The 6721-nt window shown below is 39.5% G+C and overlaps 1 protein-coding gene across 4 annotated transcripts in view; it reads left to right on the top strand.

Annotated features, from left to right (window-relative positions):
• Positions 1 to 6721, top strand: part of CUNH10orf143 (chromosome unknown C10orf143 homolog) — a 44298-nt gene that overhangs the window by 682 nt on the left and 36895 nt on the right. The gene's annotated exons all lie outside the window — the stretch shown is intronic.

A 6721-nucleotide genomic window follows, 5' to 3' on the forward strand; every position in this document is an offset into this window, starting at 1 on the left:
GGCCTACGCGTCGCCCTGTCCCGCCCCTCCGGCCGCGCCTGCGCGGAGGCGCCGGACCTCCTGGACTGTAGTTCCAAGCGCTAACTGGAACTCCAGATGCAGAGTTCCTAAAAACGTGCGCACCACCAGGTGCTCCACGTCTCCGTTAAGTGGTCTCCCGCTGGCCTTACTGTGCTGTTCTTGAGTCATTAGGGGCTGCCAACAAGCCTGGCAAGTGAACTTGCTAGTGCTGCTTGGGTGGACGGCGCTAGGGTAAGCTGAAGGGACGGGGGGCGGGGGACGTGCTGCGTATCCATGAGAGGTTTGCAGGATGATGAAGGGTGCTACACGAGGACCTGAGGAGAAACATTCAGCGGGTTGCAGGGGGATGCGAGGAATCCTGGATTCCAGAGCTGGAAGGCAGAGACTCTTAGGACGCTGTTATCTTCCGCTCCCTGTTTGCAGATTGGCCAATTCTAAATCAACCTTAATTTCTTTCATGTGCTAAGCATATGCTTTCTGTGCTAAGCATAGCGATAAGCAGCCAGCGCATCCAATATTTGCTTTCATTTACTTTTTTTGTTTGTTTTTTTAGCTGCTTCTAGAGCTACAGGTTCCATAAATGCTGGATCTTCGGATCTTTCTTCCAAGTGACAGCCGGCAACTTTGTCAGTTGTTTTTACAGATAGCAAGAATGACTAGGGAGCCAGGAGTGTAGATCAAGAGCAAAGGATGTGTAGCATGCATTTAATTCCCAGCATCATGAAATGATAATAAGAGTGACTAGGTTTCTGCTCTGCACTGTTTCATTACCACTGACTGCTTGGCGGCAAAGCCAGTGTGACTTATGTTTCTCTAGCAGCAGCACCCCACCTCCAGGTACCTATTGTATTACTAGGGTAAAGTTTAGCTTCTGTAACAGAGACTTTAAACCATAGTGGCTTAAACAAGGTGGGAGTTTTCTTGTACATAACAGTGCAGGGGTGAGCAGTCTTGGAACCTGCAGTGCCTAAGCATAGGTGTAGGGCAGGTTGTACCTAGTTCAAAGGACACCCATAAACCTGCGTTGTTAAAGCTGGCTTATCACAACAGTACTCACGTAGTAAGGTGAAATGACCATACTGATACTTCAGCTTGCTGTGGCTGCTGTATGGAAAGTGGGTGGCACTGAGAGCGAAGGCGGGGAGGCAAGGCTGGAGGCTGCAGTTGGTGTGTCGATCAGAGGCTCACACAAGAAAGAGTAGTAGGATGGAGAAAGCAGTCAGACTTGCTCCACACTTGGGAAGGAGGACCTGGTGGGTGAATTGAAGTGGCGGGGTAAAGTGAAGGATTGAGTCCAGAGTGGTTCCCTTCTTCCATCCTTCACTGGCCACGACTTGAGCACCTGAGAGGGCAGTGCTGCTGAGAGAAGGTTGTTGGGAGAAAATGGAGTTCTGTTAGGCTGTGTTAGGTTTCCTGTGTCTTTTGACATATGTGCTGCTGAGGGGAGCACAGGTTTCCTGTGTCTTTGGGACATTTAGTGGAAATGAGACAAATACTGCTAGTCACTGAATAGTTACACCATGGATTATCTGGATAATCTTTTATTATTCCCCATATTACAGTTGAGGAAATTGAGGTGCAGAAAGATTAATTAAGTTGCTTAAATACACAATTAATAGAACTAGTTTTTAAATCCCACCAGTTTGTCTGTAGAAGCTGCCCTCTTAAATACACAGCTTCCCATGTGGGGTTAAAACAGTGATGCCCTAAATTGGCCATCATAAAATAATGAAAAGTGTGTGTGGAGGGCTGTCAGGGACAGGGAGCTAGAGGTCACTACTGATCAGAGGGAATAGTGAAGGCTTAATGGAAGAGTCCTCGAATGATCTATCAGATTGGAATTGTTGAAATTTAGCACTAAGGAGAGGTTGCAGTACTTCCCGTTACCAAAGAATGAGTTGGGTATCATTGCCATGGTGGTGTATTGCCCGTTAATTTGGTGAAGTTCTTGTTTATATTGTACTGTATCCCAGTCTTTGATCTAATAATACAGACTGAGTTCGTTAAAGTATCTGAATCCTTGTACCAAGTTTTCTGCCCTCCCCACACCCCACGTGTATGTGTGTGTACACACAGGTCTCCAGAATTTGGTTACTGAGGAACTGTAATTAATTTTCTACTTGTTTTTGCAGCCTAGTGGCTCTAGAAAACTCAGTGGCCTGGAACCATCTTCTGTAATTGCTTGTCAGGTTCCAGCCGAGCCAGTCAGGTACCTCCTGTGATATACTGAGTGTCCTGATCCTAGTCACTAAGTTTCTTTGCAGTGAGGTTAGCTAGTGTAGCAGTTACACATCCATGATTTTGATAATTTGTCTTGAGAAGCCAACTTGCCAGCACCTGTTGGATCCCAGGCATGCTGGTAGGTAGATGTGAAGGGTGGAAAAAAGAGTGAAGGCCTTGGTTAGACTTACCGGTGGCTCCTGTTTAGATTTCCTCTACAGCATCAGTGCTTGGAACTAGGAGAAAAAGAACAATTGAACATTAAGTAGGAGAAAAGGAGATTGGAATGCAGGTAATACAGATAGCAAATAGAAAAGCAGTAGAGAAAAATCACCGAAACTTGGAAGGAAATCCTTCAGTCTAGTTTCTTGAGACTGAGGTTTTAGACTTCATCTTTTCTAACATAGGATGTAGTGCTGTAAATTTCCTCCAAAGCACTGGTTTAATAATTGTTTTTATTTTTTTAGTTCACAATTATAATTTTCCATTTAATTTTTTATGCATTGGTTACTTACATGTGTTTCTTAGTTTAGTCTATTTAATGTGACTACTGATATAGTAAAGTTAAAATTTATCATCTTGCTATTTTCTTTTCTTTATTTTTTCTGCCTTTTCATTTATTTTAGTTTAATGGGATGTGATTGCCTATTTCTTTTGTTGGCTTATTAACCACAGCTTTGCCGTTTGCTTTAGATTTAGAATGTGTATCCAAAGTATTTATGTTCAGATAATATTATACCACTTAAGTATAAAAAGCCTTCCATTTCTTTTCTCTCAATTTTGTGGTATTATAATTCTACATCTTGCTTTGACATAAATTGGAAATCCCTTTCCATACTATTACCATTTTTTAAAATAGTCAATCATATTTTAAGGAGGATTCAGTAACAAGAAAAAGAAACCAACATATATTACTCCATAGTTACCATTTCTAGTGCAATTCTTTGTTTTGTATAGGTCCATATTTCCTTTTAGGATCAACTTATTTTTCTGCCTGAAGGAAATTCCTTTTTTGTTTTTTGGTGCTGACTAGACAGAGGACCTTGCATGGGGTGAGCACCCACTCTATCAATGAGCTTACCCACAACCTCTTTAACATTTCTTTCGGTCCAGCTCTGCTAATGATAGTTTTTTCTACTTTAATATATCTGAGAAAGTCTTTATTTCACCCTCATTTTTGAATGGTGGTTCTACTTCATAGAGAATTGTAAGTTAACAGTGCTTTTTCTTCATATAAAGTGTTTTCTTCTATTTTGCTAGGATTGTTTACAATGTGAAATATGCAGTCACTCCAGCTTTCTCAGTATATAATGTGCCTTTTGTCTCTGGCTGTTTTTAAAATGTTCTCTTTCTTATTAGCTTTAAGTAATTTGCTTATGTATACTTTGCTATAGTTTTCTTTTGATTTTGTACTTGGAGTTACTGAGATTCTTAGACCTAGAATTTTATAGTTTTCATCAAATTTGAGACATTTTTAGATTTTGCTGGCCTCCCTTATCTTCTTTCCTTTTGAAACTCTATATATCTTTAAGCTCCTTGAAATCATCATATGATGTGTATTTTTAAAAATTTTGTTTTGTGTTCAATTTCTGATAGCTTCTATTGCTGTTTTCAAGTTCACTTACCTTTTCTTCTACAGTGTTGAATCTGCCAGGTGCAGCTAGTGCATTTTTCATCTCAGACATTATAGCATTTGTTTGGATCTAAAAACATTTTGTTATGTTTGTACACATATACACAGTTTAACATGTGTACATATGCAGTTATAACAACACTTTTAATGTCTTTCTCTGCAAATTCTAATGTATAAATTTTGGGACAGTTATCATGGATTGTTTTCCTCATTATTAATCATGTTTTTCTGCTTTTTCTAGCCTAGTAGTTGTACTTGGATGTCAGATATTGTCAGTTTTATTTAGTGGACTTTCAATATTTTTGAGTTCCTATAAATATTATTTTATTTTTGATACTAAGGATGGAACTCAGGACCTTGTGCTGTGAGGCAGGTGGTGGCACCACTGAGCTAAATCCGTGGCCCACCTGTAAGTATTACTGAACTTTATTCTGGGACACAGATAAGTTACTTGGAAATAATTTGAGCTCTTTGGGGCTTGTGTTTAAGATTTATTAGGTGGCACTGTATTAGGGCTCAGACTAAGGCTTAATTATTCCCCTACTCATAAGGCAGACTCCTGTATATTCTCATTTATGCTCCATGAATCATGAGGTCTTCCAGTTTTACCATTAAGGTCAAGCAGTTTTCCAGCCATGTGTGAGCCCCTCTGTTATTTCTCATCCATGTAGTTCTTTCCCTGGCCTTGGATAATTTTGTCACATACACATGCTGATTGATATTCACCTAAATATCTATTTTTCTCTCTGTGCTGCTATCTTCTGTAGTAGTTTATCCTGCAGTTACTCATAGTGACATTGTCTTTCCCATATTCTCAGCAGTTTTTTGTTTGTTTGTTTATTTGTTTTTGGTAGTGAAGATTGAACTCAGGACCTTGTGCTTATGAGGCAGGCGGCAGAACCGTTGAGCTAAATCCCCGGCCCTCTCAGCAGTATGTTTTTATCTCAAGGACTCCACTCAGCTCTGTGGCAGCCTAGAAACTTTCAAGGCAGTAAGATAGGGCAGCTGTAGGGGCTCACCTCATTTGTGTTGAATACCTCAAGGATTAGTGCTTTTTGTCACTGGTTGGTCAGTGTCTTGAAGTCTATTATGTATTTTTTCCCATTTTTCATTGTTTCTTAGGAGAGGAAATCCTTTTGCTTTAGTTTGATTAAGGTAATGGATAATAAGGTTGAAGAAGATGAAACATACATATACACAATAAATTTGTTTGAAGGGTTTCTTTTTCTTTTTCTTTTTTTTTTTTTTTTAAGACAGGATCTCACTATGCAGATCAGGCTAGCTTTGAATTTACTGTGTAGCCCAGGCTGCTTGAATTCATGGCAATCCTCCTACCTCAGCCTCCTCCCAAGTTCTAGGATTACAAGCATTTGCCACCACACTCAGTTGAAGGGCTTCATAAAAAGTTCAAGAATGAAGCTGGTGTGGCTGTACTGTACTGTAATCCTAGCACTATGGGAAGCTGAGGCAGGAAGATCACAAGTTTGAGCCTAGGCTTGGCAACTTAACTTAGCAACTCTGTCTCAAAATATTTTTTAAAAGGGCTAGTTCAATCCCCAGTACCACTAAAATAAAAAAAAAAACCCGAGAATATTTTTTTCTAAATGTTTTCTACCCTGTCTTGACTTAGAATATTTTACAAATTGTCTTAGAAGAAAGTTCTTATAGGTTATGCACTATAGCAGCAACTTCATTGGTAACTAAAACCACTAGTGATGTGATTATTATCGCTGCAGAATTTAGCTGGTCATTTGTTAGTGACTTTGTTAATCTGTGCTGTCATCACCCTCCAGATGCAATATCTATTGGCTGACATGCTTTTTCTTTTATCAACACTTACACAGGCCATACCTACAGTCCAAAGATGAATAAACTAGAGCAGATTAAAAGGCAGGTAATCTTGAGTTTTAATCCAGAATATTTTTGATGCCATGTGTAAACTTTGGTGTGCATAACTATAAATTTGCAATCTGCCATTTTCACCAGCTCTTGGTATTGTGTATTGATGAAAAATTAGTGGCTGAGGCTATTTCATATCCATGCTGCTCTGTGGATGACTTTTAGTCCTACTTGTGCTAACACTTGGAAAATTATCCAGTAAAGCTGCTAGTTCTTGTCAGCAAAGCCACTTAAACTTATTAATGGCTTAAATTCCACTCAAGTAGCCTTAAGGAGTCTAACTTATAAAGTAAGAAGACTGAGAATTAAATGTGCTTATTTTACCCCCATTGGATGCAGATTTTATGGCTCATATCTGCTGTATGAGATCCCAGTAAAATCCTAATGACAAAGACTCTCTGAAAAATCTCTCACTTTGGCTTTCTATGATTGTCCTTTTTGTTCTAAATAATTGTAACCCACTCTTCAAGAAGCAAGCAATTTTCAGCCATTCTCCTACTTGAAAAAAAGGAAGCTGATCAATATTAATTCATCGTTAGTTAAAACTCTAATATGCATATTCTCTCTGACAGCTATACATAGCTTCAATCATTCCTGGTTTTTGTAGATTTCTTTATAAATGACTCCGAAAAGTCAAATGAGGCTGGGATCAGCAGAAAGGTAGTTTTCCCTGCTTGTGGCATCTCTTTTATGTGTTTGCTATGTTGAGGAAGGACTGTGACTTGTTTTCTTTCTTTTTTTTGAGACAGGGTCTCACAGTATGGTTGAGGGCTGACCTGGAACTCACTGTATGTACCTCAGGCTGGTCTTGAACTCACAGTGATCCTACTACCTCAGCCTCCTGAGAGTGCTGGGATTACAGGCATGTGCCACCACACCTGGCACATTCTTTTTTTTTTTTTTTTTTTTTTTTTTTCCGGGGTTTTGACTCTTCGCTTTGTTCTTTTT

Source organism: Fukomys damarensis, unplaced genomic scaffold, assembly GCF_012274545.1.
Source record: "Fukomys damarensis isolate Sample0158 unplaced genomic scaffold, DMR_v1.0_HiC HiC_scaffold_8, whole genome shotgun sequence".
Classification (NCBI taxonomy): Eukaryota; Metazoa; Chordata; class Mammalia; order Rodentia; family Bathyergidae; genus Fukomys; species Fukomys damarensis.